The sequence below is a fragment of the Marmota marmota genome, unplaced genomic scaffold (assembly GCF_001458135.2).
Source record: "Marmota marmota marmota unplaced genomic scaffold, marMar, whole genome shotgun sequence".
NCBI classification, from domain to species: Eukaryota; Metazoa; Chordata; class Mammalia; order Rodentia; family Sciuridae; genus Marmota; species Marmota marmota.
Genome location: NW_026000079.1, coordinates 1,656,557 through 1,677,874, shown reverse-complemented (window position 1 = coordinate 1,677,874; position 21,318 = coordinate 1,656,557). Strand labels below are relative to the sequence as shown.

Genomic DNA, 21,318 nt, shown 5'->3' with positions numbered 1-21,318 from the left:
TCCGCCCCCCTTCCCCCAGCCCCATTCCACAGCAGCCCCTGAGCGGCCCCTGGGAACTAAGCCTTTGCACCTGACAGGGCCACTTCCATGTCCACTCACACAGAGGTCTTTGTGCAAAGGTTGCACTGGGGCTGGGTGGCAGCTGGCACCCTCCTACATTCCACCCTGTGGCCAGCAGCAGCCTCGTCTCTGCCCAGCTGTCCCTTCATCTCCTGTCCCCTTTCTCTTTGAGAGTCCCCTCCCAGCCTTGGTCCTGGACACCTTCCTCCAGGAAGTTCCCGGGACGGGTCTCCCTTCTGCGCGTCTGCGCTCAGCCTCCTGTTCTTGCAGCTCTTGACCTCTGGAGCCACTTTTGTCTTCTAAGTAAGAGAGCGTGGAGCGGGCCCGCAATCCCAGGGACCCCGGAGGCTGAGGCAGGAGGATCGTAAGTTTGAGGCCAGCCTGGGCAGCTTAGCAAGACCCTGTCTCAAAATAAAAAACAAAAAGGGTTGGGGGATGTCGCTCCTGGGTTCCATCTCCTGTGTAGATAAATAGATAAATAAAGTCAGAGAGGTCAGGCAGAGGCACAGGTCAGGGCCAGCACCCCTGCCCTCTCCAGGCCCACCTCCTGCCCTGACCTGAACCTGCTCCTGATGATGGAAATCCCCAACTTAGTGTTTCTCCACGTTTCTCCCCAAAGAGCTCCCATAAGCCTAGCTGTCCTCCCCCTCCACCACCCATGTGTGTGTGTGTCTATCTGTCTGTCTGTCTGTCTGTGAGAGAAAGAAAGAGAAGGAAGACGGGGGAGGAGCAGGGAGCTGGGTGCCGTGGCCCATGCCTGTAACCCCAGAGGCTCAGGAGGCTGAGGCAGAAGGATCTTGAGTTCAACGCCAGCCTCAGCAACTTATCGAGGCCCTAAGCAACTCAGTGAGACCCTGTCGCTAAATAAAATATAAAAAAATGGCTGCAGATGTGGCTCAGTGACTAAGGCACCTGAGTTCAATCCCTGATATCAAAAAAAAAAAAAGGAGGAGAGAGAAATTCTGAAAGTGGGAAGGAAAGATACAGCCCTTTCTCAGGTGGCTCCAAGGCCTTTTGTAGGTTTTTTCACTTCTCTGGAACCAGCTAAGAGTTAAGTATCTGATGGGTGCTGCGCTCAGTGGGCAGCTAGATGTGGGAGTCCCCTTCCCTGCTCCAAAGTCGCTCCCTCTGCCCAGGATGCCCGGTGCTATCAGCTGGCTTCTCCAGCATGTTAACCCTAGCCTCCCTGGTGTAGCACACAAGGCTCCTGACAATGGAACTTCTGCTCCCATGTTGACGTCCCTCGGGCACAGACTGCCTTCCAGGGACAGGCTAATCCCCAACACGCCGGCTCCTTCCTCCCCTCCAGCCTTCACATGTGCAGCCTACTGTCCACCACCCACCTCCTCAGACTCCTCGGGGTGACAAACTGCTGCATGCCTGTGTCCCTGTGGCACCCTCGGGAAGCCTTCCCTAGCTCTCCAGAGGTGGCCAGAGGCTCCCTCCTCCACGCCTCCACGGCACTAGGTGGGTCTTCAGGACAACTGGCCTGTGTCCCCAACAGACGGCTAGTTCCTCAGAGCAGCTTTGTAGTCTACCTTCCCCTTCACACAGCACTCAGCACACAGTAGGCCCTCAATAAATACCTGAGTGCATGAGCTGATGTGGAGCTGATAAAGGAGGAAGCGATGGGTTTTGGTGGGGTCAGGGTTGAACTGGGGCAAGTCCAGGAAAGTGCTCAGGATTTGGACCTGAGGGGCCTGGGAGTTGAGCAATGTCGCATCCCATGGGAGCTTGGGGCAGGATGCTAATGGGTGGCCCCTGGGAGCGGCCCTTCTGAGTGTTGGGGGAGGGAGCACCTGCATGCCCCTAGAGGAGATAAGCACACAGGAATTTCCCAGGGCTCCCTGCAGCCAAGGTAGGGGCAGGTGGCCTTTCCAGTCTGACCTGGGAGCTAATGGTGAGAGCCCCAGGCAGTAGTTAGGAGAGTTCTGGACAGGTCAAGGTTAGGCACCTGGGTGATGGGGGGGGGACCTTCAGAGGATGGTTGAAAGGCAAGAGTGAGTTAAGAGGAAGAAGGAAGAGCACAGGGTGCTGGTGGCAGAAGCTTGGGGAGCCCTTCTGGGTGGGGAACTGGTGGATCTAGATGAAGGGACCGGGATGTCACAGAACTGAAGGCCACGGGGAAGACGGGAGGGAATCAGCATGGAACTCTCTGTAGAGATAGGGAGGTCCCACCCTGAGGGAGAGCCCTGGGCCTGTGGGGCAGCTGTGCATGGCCTTGGAGAGGGCACACCTTCCCCAGGTAGGAAGACTGGACTACTGGTCTGGGAGAGAAGGTGGACAGTGGCTGTCCAAGGCGGAGACCCCGCCCGCCCACACCTCACTGTCCCTGACCCTGCTGGTGCCCCCAGCTCTGATGCCTCCCACAAGCCTCCAGAGCTCTGGGATTCCCCCCGTGAGCGGAGGCGTCCCTGCCACCTGCTTCAGTGGCCAACCTCACGTCTGTCCAGGGAGCCGCCCTCTCTCTTCTCTCCCTGTCCTCTCTTCCCGAGCTCCACTGGTAAGAACATTCAACCACATTCTTGGTCAGCCAAGAAGTCCTTCCGAGGGTCCCGGTCTCCCTGGTGTCCACCGGCCAGGGCTGGCTCTCAGCCCACACCTGTCAGAGGCGGCCATTTTACGGGCACCAGCTACCTAAGATGGCGGCCCCCTGCCTCTCTCTGCTTCCGTTCCCACAGCCTTGCCTCCTACCCCGGCCTCTTTCTTTCTGAAGCCTGAACCCAACAAGGTGGGGGGCCAGGCTGGGGAGCCAAGGCCGGAGGAAGCAAGACAAAAAAGGACAGAAAAGCGGTCCCTCTGGCTTCCCTCTTTGGCACTGGAGCCCAGCGCAGAGAGGGAGGGCAGGGAAGAAAGAAAGTAGTGTGAGTTTTTATTTCTGTCCTCTTCCTGCCACCTCCCGGCCCCTCCCCCCACACTTTGATGAAAACAAAACCTCTCCCCTTTTCTCTCTTCTCCAGCCCCCCCCCCCTTTTTTTCCCCTGGCTTCTACCATGAGCCTCCTGGAATGCAAATGAACTGTATTATGCAAATGTATGCAAATCAGGCTTAACGAGCGGAAGGAGGGGGCAGAATGCCTAATGAGTAATGGTGGAGGGTGCAGATGGAGGGTGTCAGGAATGGCCCCCTCATCTTCCTCCATTCCCACAGCCCGGGGGGGTTTGCGGGGAGCAGCAGGGTATTCCTCGCTCCTGGGAAAGAGGAGAAGGTCGTGGCTCTGTGGCTTCAGCTGAGAAGGCCCAGGGTGGTCCTGGCTAGAGGTGAAGGGCAGAGGAGTTTGGGGAGAGAGGGGGTTAAGCACAGGGATGGGTGCCCCCTTGCACCACCTTGCCCAGACCCTGAGTGCAACAGCCTCCCCGCCTCTATGGCCTACTGATGCCAGAAACTTCAGCTCCGAGGGCTAAAAAGAGGGTGATGCTTATGCATGCCATGGCTTGTGCATCAGAGAGGAGGGTTCCCAAGGGAAGATTCCCAGCCAGACCCAGGTTCTTCCTGGAGGTGGGGATGAAATCTGTCTCTCTTTGTGCTTGGGGGGGGGATGGGGAGTCGGGGGTTGCCATGACAACATAGCATAGAACACCCACCTCCCCAACATCCAGCCCCAGAGGACTTAGGAGTTGGGGGGTGGATAATGGATTGACACCCCCTGATGCCCCCGCCACCTGGCACTGCCAGCCGGAGATGGCGGCATCAAATCTGAGAGAATGGCCCCTTTGTTTCTAGGCTCACGGTGTTGGGGGAGCAGGCATGGGCACACAGAAGGGCCTTTCCCAGGCCCCATTCCAGTTTGCATGACTCCTGCTGGCCTCTGGAGACTCCTTGTGGTCATCCACTGGCCCCTGTGCCCTGGCAGATGGTGGCCTCTTGCCTTTTCTCTCATGGCTTGCCAGCTACTGCAAGGTATGCCTTCCTCTGTCCTGCTCCCCGAGGCCTGCCCTCCAGGTCTCCTCAGACAGGGACGGCAGGCCACCTCGTCCTGGCTCCTGCAAATACCTCACAAGCCCGAGCATGGATCCTGTCCTAGTGTGGGAGCAACCTGTGAACTCCCCCTAGCAGCATTAGTCCTGCTCTGCCCAAGCCAAGCTGGGGACTCCTAGAGAAGATGTCTACCACATATGTAGAAGGGCCAGGCTGAAGGCAGGGGGCTGGGTGACCTGTGACCACACCTCTTCCACTCCCCTGGGATCTGTGAAATGTCACAGTGCTGGGGAGAACTAAGGCCCATTTTGGCGTTACCTCGTCTTACATGATGTTAGTTGAATTCTTCCTGAAATCTGACCTTTATCTTTCCTACAACGACATTGAGACTCCTCCCATGAGGACAAACCCAGGGTCCTGGAGACTGGAAAGCCAACTGCCCTCAGCCTTTGCCTCTCCCTGAGACTCCACATGTGACTGCCAACAAGCCCCTCAGATACAAAAATCTGATATAAAGGGGCCTCTCCCCACCCTCCCAAAGCAGGTCTGCAGAGTCTCACTCACCATCCGGGAGCTGTCCGTGGTGCTGGATGCGGTTCTGTGGTCCACAGGGAGAAAAGAGGGCGGGAGGGTGGTGGAGCACCCACCCGCCCCAGGTGAGGAGCTAAAGGGAAGAAAAGCAGAAATATTTGGATACAGTCAGGAAATGGGAAATGGAATCCTGAAGAAAGTCCCCTCTCTGGAGACCTGCACATCACCAATGCTGCTTTGAGGGAACAAGAGCACAAGAGTCAATAAATATCTGAGCCTCCCACCCCTTCATCCCTGATGATTTACGCGCCCCAGATTAGATCAGCCCTTCTCTGGATGCTTTGGGGAAATCCACAGGGAGATGGAGACAGTGTATTTGCCCTTGGGACAGAGTTCAGGTTGATGTGGAAAACAGAATACAGACCTCTAAATTCCATCCTAAACTCTAAGGCTCCTACGAGAAATTGAGTAACAAAGATGAGAAAGAGATACGACCTCCTGATAGCATTTTAGATATCAAGAGCTTGAGAGGAATGGCAGGGCAAGATCTGTGTGTGTGTGTGTGTGTGTGTGTGTATGTCTTCCAGGTAGAGAGATGAGCCTGTATCAGAGATTCTTAACACAAAGTTGCACATTAAATAATACTGGTGCCCAGGTCTCATTCCCAGATACTCTGATTCCCAGATACTCAGATACATATTATATATATACCTCCCGGAGGTGACTTAAGTGCATAACCAATTGAGAACTCACTGGTGTAGAAGGAGGCAGATAATAAAAGGTACAGGGGTTAAGCCTGGTCAGCTGGAGGAAGAGACACCCCCCCCCCAGGAAAAAGGGAATGCATAAGGAAGAGAAAGGCACAAGCACATAATTCCTGTCCCCAAGGGCTCGTGGATGGTCCCGGCTTGGCCTAAGGAGCCACGTAGGTGTTGAGCTTGTCCCTTCCCTTCTGTGGAAGCTCAACCACCCCAAGGTGAAGAGATGAACTATCTCTCCATCACAGTCCCTCGGTGCCAACAGGGATGGGTGCAATGACCTGAGGGCGTGCTGCTCCCCTTCACCCAGAGGGTCCCCAGGGAGGCGGCTGTGGAAGGTAAACAGCAACAATGGTCCCTTTCAGTGTCCAGACTCCAACCCTTCAGTCCAATTAGCAGACACAGCAAACAGCAATTCAGCTGCCTTCAGCCGCTGTCATAACAAACTCAGAGCTGCCTTAATGGGGGGATTAGGGCAGTAGGAGGGGGGGTGTCCTCTAGCCCTGGCAGAGCCTGGGTGGCAAGGAGGGGTTCCCCTTTCCTCTCACCTCTCTTAGCTTCCCATAACCATGCTCTTCCCTCTCCTCAAAAGCCTAAGAATGTTTTTATAGTTTGGGCTCCTCCTTTCCCTCCAGTGATTTTAAAGCATTAACCTAAACTCTCTTTTCTCCTAGGGAGGTTGGCCTCAGGACAAGACCCCAATCTCTGAGGTCCAGATAGCAAAGAAGGGAGGTAGGAAGGCCAGTCTGTTCCCAGGGAGGAAGGTCAGTCTGTCCCCAGATCACTGGGGTGAAAGGGAGGTGAGAAAGTAAATACCAGAGTTCTAACTCCAAAAACTCGGCAGTGCAGACTTCAAAAAGGACTTCCAGATGTAGAAGAGCACAGAGGGACCTAGGCTTCTCTGGTGGGTCCCAAACCCTGAGAGTCATGTTGAGAGGGTATTGGTCTGGGAGGCAAGGGGAGAGAAGATCAATATGATCTCTATTTCTCCTCCTCCTCCTCCTCCTTCTTCTTCCTCTTTTCTTTCTTCTTTCTCCTCCTCTTCCTTTTCTTTCTTTTTGGAATAAAGGGATGATGGGACCCAGAGCTTCATACATGCACTCTCTCTGCCACTGAGCCACTTTCCCAGCCCAAGACAACTTTGTTGATGAAGCATAAAGTCTGCACCCCAATAGGCAGGTCTCTCTTTAGTTTATTAATTTTACCTACTACCTAACTAGTATTTTAATTTTAGAAAGCGTATTTAGTAACTCTGGAATCTAGATTTTTAATGATATGAACTTAGAATTGACGCATGCCATAATTTATCAACCCACATAAATTGATGTACCGATCATCAGTGCTTTGACAAATAAGTGTAAGATACATTGAGAAGAAGGAGCCCGGCCAGTGGCCATTCTGCATGTAGACACAGTCTCTTCCCATTAACAGGATTCCCAGGGGCTCTGCCTCCTCTCTTTAGGGTTCCAACACTTCCCACCCAGGTGTCCAGGAGTCCCTCTCTGACTCCCAAAGCTGGAAAAGGAGGAAGGTCCTCACTTTTAAGATCCTTGGTCATAAACATGCCAGAGAGCGTGTTCTTTTTGCATTGTGAAATCAATTGCATCCTACCAAGTAGTCTTGCCAAACAGAAGCCTTTGACTTTTCTGCAATCTAAGGATTACCCTTTACCCATGAGAGTCAGTACATATTATGGGGTTAGTTATACAGAATTCTTCATGTGCTGCATATAACAACAACCTTAAGGGAGCACAGAGGGTGTCACTCAGTGTAGACTGCTGGCTTAGATTGGGTGAGTTCCTGGGTTTGAGCCCTAGCACACACACCAAAAAAGCTCAAGGGTATCATTCTTATCTCCATTATCTAAATTTTTTTTCAGCATTGCAGATTGAACCCAGGGCCGCTCTACCTCTGAGCTACATCCCCAGCCCTTTTTATCTCTTTCTTATTTTGAGACAAGGTCTTGATAATTTGCTCAGGCTCACTTTGAACTTGCAACCCTCCTGCCTCAGCCTCCTAGCCTCCTGAGTTGCTGGGATTACAGGCATGCACCCCTGTGCCAGGCCCATTATCTGAACCAAGACTCAGAGATGTGCATAGCTGGTAAATGACGGCACCTGAGCATGGTCCTTGGTTCAGTCATTTTCTCCTTCGGTTTTCTCTTCCCTAGGCTTCCTGATTATGATGATTCTCATGACTCCAAGGACCTGTCAGCAAGACCCTTTTGATGCCTGGAACTGGGAAAAAATTGTGCCCCTGGGGGAGGGTGTGTGTGGGTGATCATGTAAAATTTGAGTCAAATTTCTTAGAGAAAGTTGTCTTTAACTGCTTGGACTGAGAATTCAATAAGAGAGCATTTTGGATGAAGGGTTGAGGGGGGAAAAACAGATCAAGAAACTGGCTTAGAATTTCGTTTTCAGTAGGTTAGGTGGATGTAGTGAGATCTGAAACACCTGGGGTTTTTCCAGGGGAGAGAGAGTGCTAGGGTTTGAACCCTAGCAAGCACTCTACCACTGAACCACATCCCCAGCCCTTGCTATTTTTATTTTAAGACAGTGTCTCCCTAAGTTGCTCAGGCTGGTGTTGAACTTGCGATTCTCCTGCCTCAGCCTCCCAGATCACTGGAATTATAGGTATGTGCCCCTGTGCCAGGTTAGATCTGAGAAATAAAACTGAAAATTCTAGGACACAGGCAGAGGCAAGATAATACAACAGGGGAATTTTCCTAACTGGTAGCTGGTGAGGCTTTTCTGAGCCTCTGCAAGAAAGTCTCCCAGTTCTACCAGGTCTCCCACTGAGAAAGAAGGTGCTATCTGGTATAAAGAAAAGAAAGGTCAGGTTGGGGGTGTGGCTTGGTGGTAGAGTGCTTGCCTAGCATGCAGGAGGACCTGGATTCAATCCTCAGCACCTCAGGAAGAAAAAAAAAAAAAGTGCTATGTCCCAGAGTGTCTGTTCCTATAGTGGATTTACCTATACGTAGCCAGGCATCTGTAATGCCGCAAACAAGCTTCCATAGTGACTATGGAGGTGCACACATCCAACCTCTCACCAGCTCAGGAACCACTTAGTCTCCCACGCTCACGAAAAGACACACATGGTTCACAGTCACCCATCGCTCTGCCGGCAACACCACACACAAGGGGGACACAAACCCTCACCCTCACCACCCTGTGGCCTCTTTCTTTTTTCTATAGATGTGCTTAACTGGTAGGGTACGAGCCTTCAGTTTCTTTATTCTCCTTTGGAGGTCCTAGAGTTAAATGTGCCCATAAGAGAGACATTGACAATATAAACCCATTGTGGATGAGGCTGGGTGGATCCCAAACACATTTCCAACAAGCTGCACTAGAGAAAGTTTTAAAAAGGGTATGGGGCAGGAATGCAGCTCAGTGGTAGAGCACTTGCCTCACATAATTAAGGCCCTGAGTTCAATCCCCAGCATCACAAAAACACAACAACCTCCCCCTCAAGACCCCAACAATGAAAACCCCCAAACAGGAAGGCTGTCTTTCTGCCAAGCGCCCAGTCTTGGCTCTGCTTCTTCTTCCCTCTCTCTTGAAGCCCCTTCCCTCCTCAACCCAGCCCCATCCCAGTTCCTCTTATTCTCCAATTTTCCCACAGGCGGATTCAGTGTGATTCGGGTTGGAAGCCATTGAGTGACATTAGCAACTCATTTGGGTCTGCGGTTCCTCATCTGTAAAATGGGGACAATAACACTTCCCTCGCCAGTGTTGCAAGATCAAAGAAAGGCATACAGACAGAGCTGGGGTTAGGGATTATTATAGTCCCTGCCTAAAACCTGCTTTCTCCCTAATCCAATCTCCACTTCCACCTCCTCCAGAAAACCCAGATTCCAGGTGGCTGAAAAATCAAGAGGTTGATAATCTTTCCATCTTCCAAATCTCTAAAGGGATGAGACATATGCACTCCAGGCTCCCGGAAGCCCAATTTTTTGAGTTTGGATTCTATAATATTTCTCCCACGTAATATATAATTGAATCATTATCATCTAGCTATAAAAAAAAAAATCAGGTCCTTGGAGGAAAATTTAAATTCACCCCGGAAACTGGAGTCTGTACAAGATGATTTGCCCATTTTTTCTTGCCCCTGTTATACTTTATTGCCTGTGTCCTGGAATGCCAGGCTTTGAGTGTTGCGATGGGGATCAGTAATAAACGCAGAGGGGCGACTTCTACCTTTGGCCACAGTTACTTTTATTCTACAAGGTGACTCTAGTTCTTCCTCCTCCTCCTCTCAGCTGCACCTAAATACTCTTGCTTAAAATATTTAGGTCAGGCCAGATAAATGGATTCTTTTAGGAAAGGCCCTGATTAATCTAATTCTTTGCTTTCTCTGGGCAGCATAGATACTAAGCTACACATTCCTTTGTGTTTGAGCTCCTCAGAGCTCCTTGAAGCCATTTATTCTTCTTGGATGTGACTTTCAAAAGTAAGGCTGGGCTGGGAGGAAGCCATAGAATGCCCTGAAAGACCCAGACTCAACCCCTTTGGTCATTAACCACACACACAGTGTGGTGAGAAAATCTTTTTAAGACATCATTCAGATCCTGAGTCCCAAGGAGAAAAGAATATGGAAATGGAGCAGAGGGAGTCTTCTCTCCATCGCCCCAGAACTCAGGCTGAGCAAAAGAATTTCTAGCCACTCTGTCCTGGCTGGGCGGGTTTGATTTTTGCTTCTTCTCCTTTGTAAAGCAACACTCCTTCTAGTCACCGCAGTCCTAACCCCACCTACTCCACTCTGACGTTCTCAGCTTCCAACCAAGCTAAATAGCCTTATATGGCTTCAGGGAGCTGACCAAAGCAAAGACCAGGGTTCTCAGGTGACAACCTACGACCCTCCTCCTCCAGCAATAGCTGCTGGCACCCTGGGGGAAACTGCTCACCGGGTCCTGCTCCCTGGAGAAGCCTGGTCCAGACGCCCCAGGCATATCCCGCATGGCCCTGCACCTAGATTTCAACTGACTTCTCCTTGGCAGCAGCTCCCTGGCCAGTGAACTCTATCATCGCGTCCCAGGCGGGGACTTCCAAAGGGGACCACCCGTGGCTTCTTTACTCCCTCGAACTCAGCGGGGATGGGGAGGGAGGGCAGAGTGTTGTGCCTGGCTAAAGTGAAATTCGGCAATTCCTACCTGAGCAGACCGAGTTTGGGGTAGAAAGTCGCCGCGACCAGTGTGCTCTGGAGGCCGTGGTCCTCTTGCAGCCTCCCGGCTGTCCTTCCTCGAGGCTCTAGCCCTTTGCTCAGGTATCCCCCGCCCGCCCATGAGGCCAGTGTTCCCTGAGCCCCTCTGCGCAGTGTATGGGGTTATTTTTACTTTCGGTTATCTAGCTTTATGAAGACTCCACACCACTCATACAGCTAGATAACCAAAGATAACAACCAACCCCGCCTCCTGGCTGCGCCGCTGCCTCTTCCACGCAGCCTCCAGGCTGCCGCCGCCGCCGCCTGTACCTCCGCAGCTCCGTGTCGCCCGCGGGTGAGGGTGGGGGGAGGATGCACGCTTGGTGGAGGGGGGGAGAGAAAGAGAGAGGGGGGGGGAGGGAGGGAAATGGAGTCCAAGACCAAAAACGATTCAGACACAGTGATACAGACTAGACTGCTGGAAAAAGCTTAGAAAGGAAGCGATGACCTATGGCGTCGAGGTCCAGGGACTGACCCCCAAAGCTTCCGACGCCCCATTTCCCTCTCTCCCTCTTTCCATCCAGAAGTGGGAGTCCCTCTGATCCCTGGTCCCGGAGAGAAGGGACTTGCGGGTTTTCGTGCCACCCGGGGAAGACGGCAGGGACCGATGTAGAGGCCTCCCCAACCTCACCCGGTCTCCATTGCCCTCCTCTGGAAGATGGAGAGCGCATCGGGTAACCAGAGCCTCAGCCTTCCGCGGAGCCCGAGCCTCCGCGTGGGTGAGAGCCCGGAGCGCAGAGCCACCCAGCCAGGTCTCCAACTCGCAAGGGCGGTGGAAGCGGAGCGCAGCCCGTGCAGAGCCAACAGCTGGATCCAAGCTGCCGACTGAAAGGGTGAGCGGGCAGCGGAGCCCTGGGGGTAAAATCCCGGAGGCAAGGGGAAATCCCGCGACTCAAAGAGGGGGAAGGCTGTGGGGGTGGGGTGGAAGGCGAACCGGAGACCCCAAGGCGAGTCTTGCAAGGGAAGAAGGAAAGGGCAAAGACACCATCCTGGAAGAGATCACCCGTGTGTCGGCGTTGGGGGAGGAAAGCAGAGGGCGGCCGGGCAGGTGAGTCGAGTTCCAGGCCCCGCAGAAAGCCCAGAGAAATGGCTTTGTACAAAGAGGATCAGAAATCACCCAGGGCTGTGAAAATGGCCGGGGGTCTGAGGCGAGGGATGCCCCAGGGGCTGGCAGGGGGTGGTATCGGGAACCGGAATCCACAAGAAGGAGGGTCTGGGAGCCGGGTAGAGGGTGTGGAGCTGCGCCGGCCCCCCCCCACCGGCCCCTCGTGGCGGACGCACAGCACGCTCCACTCCCAGGCGCTCGCCCTGGTCCTGCCCCACACCCGCCAGGCCACTTACACGGAGCCCAGGCCGCCCATCCGCGCTCTCCTGCGCAGTCCTGACGGCGGGTCCCCATCCACGGAGCGCCGTGGACCTGGGTCCGGAGTGCCAGGGCTCAGCGGAAGCCAGGGCGGAGGAGCCCGTCCGCCTCTTAGCCTCAGCGGTGCCAAGGCTAGCAGGGTACAGCGGGTCTCACTTCCCATGCTCCCTCCTCAGCCTCTGCTGCTGCTCTGGCCCGTCGCGCTCCGGCTCCGGACTTTTCATTCATCCTTTCACACTCCCTCCCCAGGGCAGCCTCTGATTGGTTCTATCTCGTCTGACGTCACCGCCTCGTTCCCCTGCCGGCCCCGCCCCTCTCCCTTACCAGGTCGGGCCACAGCTCGCAATTGGGGCGTCCCTCCCTTGGAGAATGGTTTGTTGCGGGGGAGTACTACATCTGTGTGCTGATTCTTAGCTTCTTGGTGCCTCACTCACCCCCCCCCCCCGAGACCTGCCTGCCATGTCTAATCCATTGCCACTTGTGGTTTTGATCTCCTGCCTCACTCTTTTTGTGGGTCCTACATTTTCCATTTTGGTGGTAGAGTATGGGGCTCTAGGACCAACGCGCAGAGACAAAAAAGAGATCCGGTGAAATCCCCTTGAAAAGAACCGGATGACTAGAGGCTCTACCCTTCCCCGCCTCCTCCCAACAGAGTATTCTTTGTGCTTCTCAGGTTCTGATCCTTCCCAAACTGTGATTCTAATATTCAGTATGGACAGGAACCTCTGTCGTCGGTTTTCAACCCCAAACAGTGAGGGAAAGATTCTGGGGCTTTGGAACTCCCGCTGGAAGACACGGGGTTCTAAGCGAAGCCAAATCTCCTTTCGGCCTTGGCAGAAATGGGAATATCTCTTGAGCCTATTCACAGCACCGAAGTTCCAGGTAGGGGAGTCTGGGGGTGAAGATCCCTGCTGACTTTAGCCTGGGCAAACCCCGCAGAATTAGGCCTAGCCGTGGGGGTCCTATTAAGGCTAGGTTTCCCTTTTGGCACCCGTGCACTCTAACCTCCAGTTCTGCTCAGGCCTCCACCACACCAGCTCTGGGGCTTGAGGAGGAAGAACGCCCACAAAGGCTCAGGTCCCAACTTTCCAACCTGGCTCCCCATCTGGCCCAGCGGGACATTCCAGGTTCAACCTGGATTGGAGAATCAGAACCAGATCTTGGCTGGTACACAGCCGCCAACCGGCAAGAGGCCGGCTGCAGAGAGCTTTCTGAACCAGCGAGCCCCCAAGAACCGGGATGCCGGCAGGAAGCAATCGGAATCCCTGCAGTGCACTCCGCCCTTCCACTCACCCTCCTCTAGGGAGCTCTGCTAAGAGACTGGCTCAGATACCTGGAGCCTATTGGTCTGATTCACCCGGGCCAGCTTCTATAACCAGGGATCCTTGAACACTAGGTCACCAGGGGAGCACTCCAAGCACCACTGATTGTAGGTCAGACCTGCTCAGATTGTTTTATCTGAGGGTTGCACAGACCGGAACAAAGCCAAGCCTGAACCCTGTTCTCTGTCGTTAAACACAAACTGATGGACAATGGATTGAACTTGGTGCTTCCTTCAAAGAACGGTGGGTATCTAAATAATCACTGCCATTGATGTGGGCAGCAAGACTGTGGGGTCCAGGGCAGACTGAAATGGGATAAAGTCCAGCAACCCAGAATGGTAGTATGAAGCTGAAGCAAATGGCTTGATTTCCCCAGGGCATTCTGGGGTGGGGGGGCTGGCACAGCATTTTTTCTGTCAGCCTCCCCAGGGTCTCAAGGCCCTTACCCAAGGGAAAGGCTTATCTGGAAGCTTCCAGGGCAGCAATACTTCATCCTTCCAGAACTGGGAGCACAAAGTGGACAGGGAGGGTGTAAAGAAGCAAACAGAGACAAAGTGTCCATTCCTCACATTGTCTCCTCCTGCCCCCTTACAACTCAGAATGGAAAACACAGGGGGGGGGAGCCTTGGGGTTCCTGGGGCCGAATTACAGTTGCAGAAAAAGGAAATGCTTCCCAAATATTCTCACAGACAGACCGACCTACCAGCATGCTGCAATACAGTCCCCAAATGCATCTCATTGGGGCGCCAGAGAAACCACAGCCCTTCTGGCCTTTCTTCTCTATGCCCACAACACCCTCAAAGATTTGCCAGCACACCACCTCACATCCCTTTACAGGATGCCTCCTCCTCTGCAGCCATTCCAGACATTCTAAGTAGGGCCTGCAGTTCTCCAGACACTCTACCAACTCCCCCAACAAGTATCCCCCATTTACCCTCCCATAAAATCCCTTGAGGGCAGGTAAGCAAACCTTTCTCCCTTCCTTCCTCCATTTCTCCAGCTCTGGGAGATTGAGACCAGCTTATGGAGAAACAGCGAGTCGTCCAGCTAACTAAAATTGTCCCCTTTTCCTCACCCACCAATTTTCACCGATGTAACCTGTCATCTGTGGCATCAAGCTAATCTCCACCAACTCTTTCCCTGACTTGGACCTTTCGGATGTATGGAAATAGTCAGCCAGGATTAGTTAAGCTCTCCCCTCTTTCAGCCACCCCTGGTTTGTTGTTGGAAATGGGAGAGAACAACAAAGCTTTCTTTGCACAGTGGAGACTCCTGTACCTTCATCCCTACTGGCCAAATTCAGACTCAGCTGGACTTCCTCAAAAATCAACATCAAAAGAGAATGGATTCAGGCTCAGTGGCACACACCTGTAATCCCAGTGGCTCAGGAGGCTGAGGCAGGAGGATCACAAGTTCAAAGCCAACCCCAGCAAAATCGCTAAGCAACTCAATGAGACCCTGCCTCTAAATAAAATACAAAATAGGGCTGGGGATGTGGCTCAGTGGCCGAGTGTCCCTGAATTCAATCCCTGGTAGTCCCCTGCCCTGCCAAAAAAGGACAATGGATACATTTAGCTAACTCCTGAAAATATGTACATCAAAATTCCCCCAAGTAGCAATACCCTCCTGCCTCTTACTGTGGCTTTGAGTTCTACAGAGGTAGTTCAATCCAAACAGGGTCCAGATTAAGGAATTGACAACCCTCCCCCCAAAGAAAATGGAACTTGTTTTAAATCGCCCTGGCATTATCCACTTGGAACCCCACCTCTTTCCAGATATTTGGGTTTGGTTTTATCTGGGTGTACTGGACAGCCCCACCTCCCACCGCTCCTGTACAGAGATGCAAACTAGTGGATCATCAGCTGTCTTTATTCCAATGGGGACAGCGCTATTAACCAGGAAAGAAGCAGAAAAGTCCCCACTGCCACCTTAACTGGGATTGGATTGTACCCTGGGCCATGTTGTACCAGTTTTAAAAAAGAAACTACTTTGAAGGTGGCAAAGCAAACAGCCTCCTTAAGGACAGAGACAGTTTCGGACTTAGGCATCCTATAGGAGGAGACAAAGCAGGCAAACTTTCAGCAGAGTAGTCCAAAAAAACTTAGTGGAGGACCAGGCATGGTGGTGCACACCTGTAATCCCAGCAACTTGGGAGGCTGAGGCAGGAGGAGCAAGAGTTCAGTCCGCCTCAGCAGATTAGGGAGGCCCTAAGCAACTCAGCAAGCCCCTGTATTTAAGTAAAGTATTTAAAAAAGGGCTGGGGATATGGTTCAGTGGTTAAGTGCCCTGGGTTCAATCCCCAGTGGTTAAAAAACAAAAAACCGCTTTATGGAGGAGCAGTAATTGATAAACCAGTAAAGGTGTGTGGGTCCCTGTGTCTGCAAGTCTGGGTTTGCCATCATGTGGTCATGTGCACCATGGTGGATGCTGGTGTATCAGTGAGGGTATTGATCAGTTGTGTTCTGTGGAATTTGTGTATGGGTGTGGGGGAGGGGGCATTGTGTCCATCATGCTGTGTGTTCGTGACTAGTGACTATCCTGCAGTTCTTTGACCAGGGAAGACCCTTCTACTGATAAGATATGGCAGACTTCTATTGACCAGGGAAGACCCTTTTACTGATAAGATAAGGCTAACAGCTGGAGCAAAATAGGGGCTTTAGGTGCCATTTCAGGTTGGCCCACCAGTCTCCGTCTCCCTAGGCAGGCCTCAGCTGGAGCAGAGCCCTCTGCTCCTAGTGCAGAGCACAGTCTGCTGGAGTGTTCTGTGGAACAACGGTCTGTCTGTGAACCACACCCTGAGACCTTCCAGGGACATTCTGGGGGACTCTGGAGAGAGCACCCCAGATCCCTGTGCTGATGAGCCCGCCTTCTGGGCCAGCGCCTATCCCCACCCCCAGCCCCTAGCTGGCCACCTATTGTCTGTGTGCCGGGAGAGGCCCATATAGAGAAAACATGGCCTGAATTATGCTTTCTGGATGCAGCTTTTGGACAGATCTTTATAATCCGGGTCCCAAAATACATTTGGCAGTAAACCACTCTCTTGAAATATTCAGGCAATTAAATAAAAAGCATATATTTTTTTTGTTTCAATTACCAGGTTAATTTGCCTTGAAGATAAAGATGAAGACTGTATTTGAGGGAAGGTGTGTACACATATTTATTTCTGTCTATTAAGTGCACGTTATTATGAACATTATCATGTACTTTTCTTTTGCTGTAGAATATTTACATTGTTTGCGGGATCATGGGATCATGCCAAATAGCATTGGCAATTAAAAAATGCTGAGGCTGTGTGAAAAAAAATATGTACGCATGTATATGTCTGTGCATATGAACATATAAGCTTAGAATGCGTGGAGTCAAAATATGGAGGATTTCGCCCCAGGAATACCACCCTCCTCTCCACAACAGTGTTTTTTGTTTTTTTTTTTTCCTTCCTTCTCCAGCTGTGGAAAGGCCAGCCTGGAAATTCCTCAGGCCTGTCTGAGCACGGCCTCCCTGGCTGGCTCCAGTTCTGTCCTTGAGCCTACACACTGGCTTACTTGCCTGAGAGCCCTATGCTATTGGGGAGGTGAGAAAAAGATGGCAGAGATGGTGAAGGATTGACTGGGACATCCAGATGGGGCCTTTTCTACATATGAGATACTCAGCCATCAGCTAATGGCCTCCGCAAGGGGCACAAGCAGGTATGTGCAAGGGTACTGTGCAGTACACATACTCAGACCTAGTACAATGGCAAAGACTCCCAGCAGAATCACCTCCTGAGGCTCACAGGTGCATTCTGGGAACACACACCCACTCATTGTTGCTTAAGCTCCCATGGCCCCATTCACCCCACCTCACACTCCTCTCCTTTCTTAATTCAGTCTAACCTTTCTTACTGTCATCCATGAACATCCTCCCCAACCAATCACCTCCCCCAGACCAGCTGGCCTCCATCTCTGCACTCCTGAGCCTATGGGAGAAGGGGAATCGAGTTTCCTACGTCTCCAGTGCGTATTCTTTCAGTCACAGAACTGAATGCAAGGTGGCATCCAGCGACTTGTTCCATTTCCATTATCAGTCAGTACATAGATCTTACTGCAGAGAATCTCAAAAGAATTCAGGAGTGGGGTGGAGAGATGCGGGAGAAAAACAGGTGATACAGGGTCAGTTTCCCCACCCCAGCCCACCCCACCATCAAACAACAAGAAAATAAATACCCCAGAAGCCAAAGGTGGCCACCTACGATGACACCAGAAACAGATCAGGCTGCTGCTTCTCGAATGCCCAGCTCCTGTCAAAGGAGAGAATACAAAGGTTAAAGTCCACTGGGCAGCTCCAGTTCCCTTTCCTTAGTAGCCCCCAGGCTCCCTACCACTCTCCCCCAGCCCTCTGTGGCCAGCACCTCTGGCATCCACGTTTCCCTTTTCAATCGCCAGGGCTCTAGGCTGCCCTGGGGGTGGAGAAAAGAGAAAAGCCTACAAATGGACGGAGGGTGCTCCAACTCCATCTGGCCTGGGTGACGCTAACCCTGCCTCTCCTCAGGATCTCCTGGGCTCGGTGGAAATTCTTCAGGCCCAGGGGTTTGAACTGAGCCCCCTGGAGATCTCTGACTCTGACATAAAGAAGTAATCCTCTGCCCAAAGGACACAGCTCCTCACAGATCCCTGATGCCCAGCCTACCAGAGAGCACCCTTAGGATAAAAGGGAGGATCTGGGATTAGAGATGTATTTGTGTCTGTCTAGATCTAATGACACTATAAACTGTAAAGTACTGTGCACATTTAAGATATTCTCCTTCACATAATCTCTCTAGCTTTCTCTACCCATCTCCGTCGATACTTACCCAACCTGTCTATCTATGTATCTCTCTCAGGGTCCACAAAGACATCCTGTAGCTATCAATTCCTCCCCTCTCTTTTTTACATACACAAATGGTGTGAATACGGTGCAGTTATTTATTATTATTTCAGTGTTGGGTATGGAACTCAGTCCATCCTGTATAGTCTTCTCTTCCCAGTATTTTGTTTTTGTGTTAAATTAGGGTTTGGGGTAATCACATGTATAGCAGAGCTAGCCTAGCTCCTAAAATACCAGGAGTGGATTTATGTGTACCTGGGTGTGTTGGGGTAAGCTGATAAATTCTTCTATCTCAAATTCAATTCCTCAACTAATTTTTTTCCTTCTTTTTTTTTTAACTCAGAAGATAACCTACCTACATGCAGAGGAAGTTGGGGGCGGGGGGGGCGATAAAAGATACTATGGAACAGGAACAAGCTTAAATCCAAGCCTGATTTCTAGGAGGAGTGCTTTGAATGCCTCTCCCCAGTTCTCACACCCACAAATCCTCACTTGAACCCCACCGCCATGTCTCGGAACCGGCAGCCCATCCATTTTAGAAAGGGAGGTATCAGTCCAAAACTGTTAGCTTCACACCAAAGACGGGCCACCCCGCCCCATGCCGATTTGCTGACCTGCCAAAAAAACAGGCACAAGGACAGGCAGCTGGGGGACCTCTGGCTCCTTCTTCCACTATCAGTGAGAGTTCTGGGGTCCCTGGGGCCATTGGATCTCTCCTCACTGACCCCTGCCCTCCCATGTGGCCACAAGGCACACACTATGCCCAGGGGAACGTGATGATAAGGAACACAGCCCAGCACGCACGGTACACAGCCGGCTGGCAGCCTCGGCCTCTCCCAGCACTCTGGCCTCTGGGGCACCAGGCATGGTCGGCTCTGTTCTGACTTCCCCTGCCCCACAATGATCCCAGCCTATGTCCCAGAAAGAACAGTAGGTGGGGACTAGGCTCAGGATAGTGCCATCTTTCTATGTCCCTAATCCTCCTTTTAATAACATCAAAAAGACAAGACACCTCCATTCAATGGATCTGGAGGGTTTTGAAGTGGGTTCTCCCCACTTCTAGAACCCAAGCATCTGTCCCCAAACCTTGCTTGCCTTTAAGCTACTCTCAGCCCCTTTCCTACCTGCCAGCTCATAGGAAAGGGGCAGGTGAAGAAGGGGAATGAAATCAATCTCAATCTAAAATGAATCTAAATCTAAAAAATATTTGGGTTTTTTTCCCCCCAATTCTGGTTTCTACCTTCCTGGAAACCGGGCTCCTTTTCCTCCCCCACCTCCAAGTCCCTGGACTTTTTCTTCCCCTGAAACCTGCAGTCTCTGGGGCAGAGAAGAATAGGAGCCAGGGGCGAGGAAAGAAGGTCAGGAGTCCACACACAGAACCATTTTTCTCTTCCCTCCCGTCTGCACTACAATCTTCCTGCCTCTGCTCTGAGCATTAAGATGTTGGCCATGTCTGGTGGAGAAAAGGGAGGGGCGGATTAATAGGATCAGTAGCACCGTGACCCTAAAGTCCCCCCCAATCCCATTGACAAACTTAGTGAGCTGTCTGGGCTGGCAGGGGCTGGGGGAAGGAGGGGGACCAAGAGGCGCTCTGGGCGGTTGGGAAGGGCCACTGCCTTCAGCTCAGTGATGGATGCCCAGGAAGCCGGGAGGTGAAACCCCACTCTCCAACTCCTCCTCCGCTTACATGCCTCGTCCCTTCTGGGGACCCCCTCAATCTTTCATCAGCCTTTTCTTCCTGTGATGGTTGCACCAGACTCCATTAGCCAGGAGGCAAAGTAGGAAGCTTATGGTGCTTTGACTCAGCTGAGGGGCTGTCTTGCCACCCCCAGTCCAGATGTCTGAGGGAGCTAGGATCCTCTCTGGACCCCAGTGGCCACTTACCCTGCTTCTGTGAAGAGGAGAGGCTGCACGGGTGGCCCCTGCGGCTGGACTGCCCGTCTCCCCCCTGCTCCCAGCCTCTTGTGGAGTGGAGGATGCGGCTCCCGGTGACGTAGCATCTGTCTATCCATTCAGGAATTTCGCTTGCCTCTCTCTCTTTCTTTTTCTTGCTGCTCTCCCTGGAAAGGCAGCAAAAAGGGGGTGCTGCCCCTAGCTGGAGACACCGTCACCACCAAAATAACAGCCCATTCTCATGAAGCCCCCCCCTCCTTTTCCCCTTTCATGCCCGAGTGAGAAGGGGGTCTTTGTCATGTGTGCTGTTTCCCTCACCTCCCTCTGGTGCCTTTTCTAACCTGAAGAAGGAAGAAGGGGCTAAGGGACGCTATTGTTCCTACAGGCCACCCTTGTCCCCAAAGGAAACAAGAGAAAGGATGTGACAGAAGTACCCCTATCCCTGGGTGCTTCCAAGTTTTCATTTGCTTTCGAACTTGAGAGAGTGATTCCATGACGTGAGGCTGTGGGGTGGGGAGCAGAGTTGGTAACGAGTCCCAGAAAGAGGGCACAGTTAGCCACTTGGAGGTTTGGGGTATTCCAGCGCCCCCTTTCCAAAGCTCCTCCGGGCCCCTAACACTGTCAGCTGAATTAATGGAAAACCCAGATCGTGGCTGTGAAGGAGAAAGTGACAATTGGAAGGTGAAGGCCGAGAGCTGGAGGGGGGATGGCCAGCACTTGGAAGTCTAGACAGAACAGGAGGGGTGGGACCTCAGACTCAAGTGAGAGATAAATTATCCTGCTCTCCGAGGAGGGAGAGCGATTTGGGGGTTGGTTTCCAGGGCTGGGGTCCCGATGTTTGGTGGAAGCTGGGGGCCCAGAATGGTACAATGGTCGGGTCTCTTTTTCTCTCTCTCACCCCCACCCTCAACCCCTCCCTTTCTCCCTCCCACTCTTCCTGGCCTGCATGGGAACTCGGTCTGAGCTTGACGTGACAGACAGCAGGCCTGCATGCTAATGAAGTTTGTCTCAAGTTCATTGTCAAAGCCCCCTGCCCCACGGCCCCCTCCCCTTCTCTCTCATACACAAATCTCCCTCCAACTTTTGTCCCACAGACCTGGAGGCCACTTGAGTCTCCGCTGGCTCCCCTCTCTCACCCTCCCCCACTGCTCTCAGTCTCCCCTCTCCTCACTACCTCCCTCAACTGGGGGCGGGATGGGGGGGCCTCTCTTCTCCCTAGTGCCTTCGCAGGCACCTTCTGGCCCAGCCATCCCTAAGCTCCAATTGAGGGCTTCTGAGGACCGAGGTCAGAGTCTTGGTCCTTCTTTCCGCAACTCAAAGTAAGGAGGCTCTAGAGGGGCGAGAGAAGGCAACAGACGCCCCCACTCAAAGTTCCCTGCCCCCCAATTCTCAGCTCTGTCCAGGCCCAGTCCCACCATTCCAGCCCCGCTTC

At 52.6% G+C, this 21,318-nt stretch overlaps 1 long non-coding RNA gene across 2 annotated transcripts; it reads right to left on the bottom strand.

Annotated features, from left to right (window-relative positions):
* Positions 1-262: 262 nt before the first annotated feature.
* Positions 263-20,242, bottom strand: LOC107156657. 2 transcript variants are annotated; one of them, XR_007351850.1, is made up of 5 exons: positions 20,228-20,242; positions 19,878-20,053; positions 17,354-17,427; positions 4,543-4,642; positions 263-461 (listed from the first exon to the last, which is right to left on the bottom strand). It is a non-coding gene; the product is annotated as an uncharacterized LOC107156657 (long non-coding RNA). The 2 variants fall into 2 exon arrangements; XR_001505382.2 differs by lacking the exon at positions 20,228-20,242 and having other exon boundaries at positions 19,878-20,079.
* Between the last annotated feature and the right edge of the window lie 1,076 nt (positions 20,243-21,318).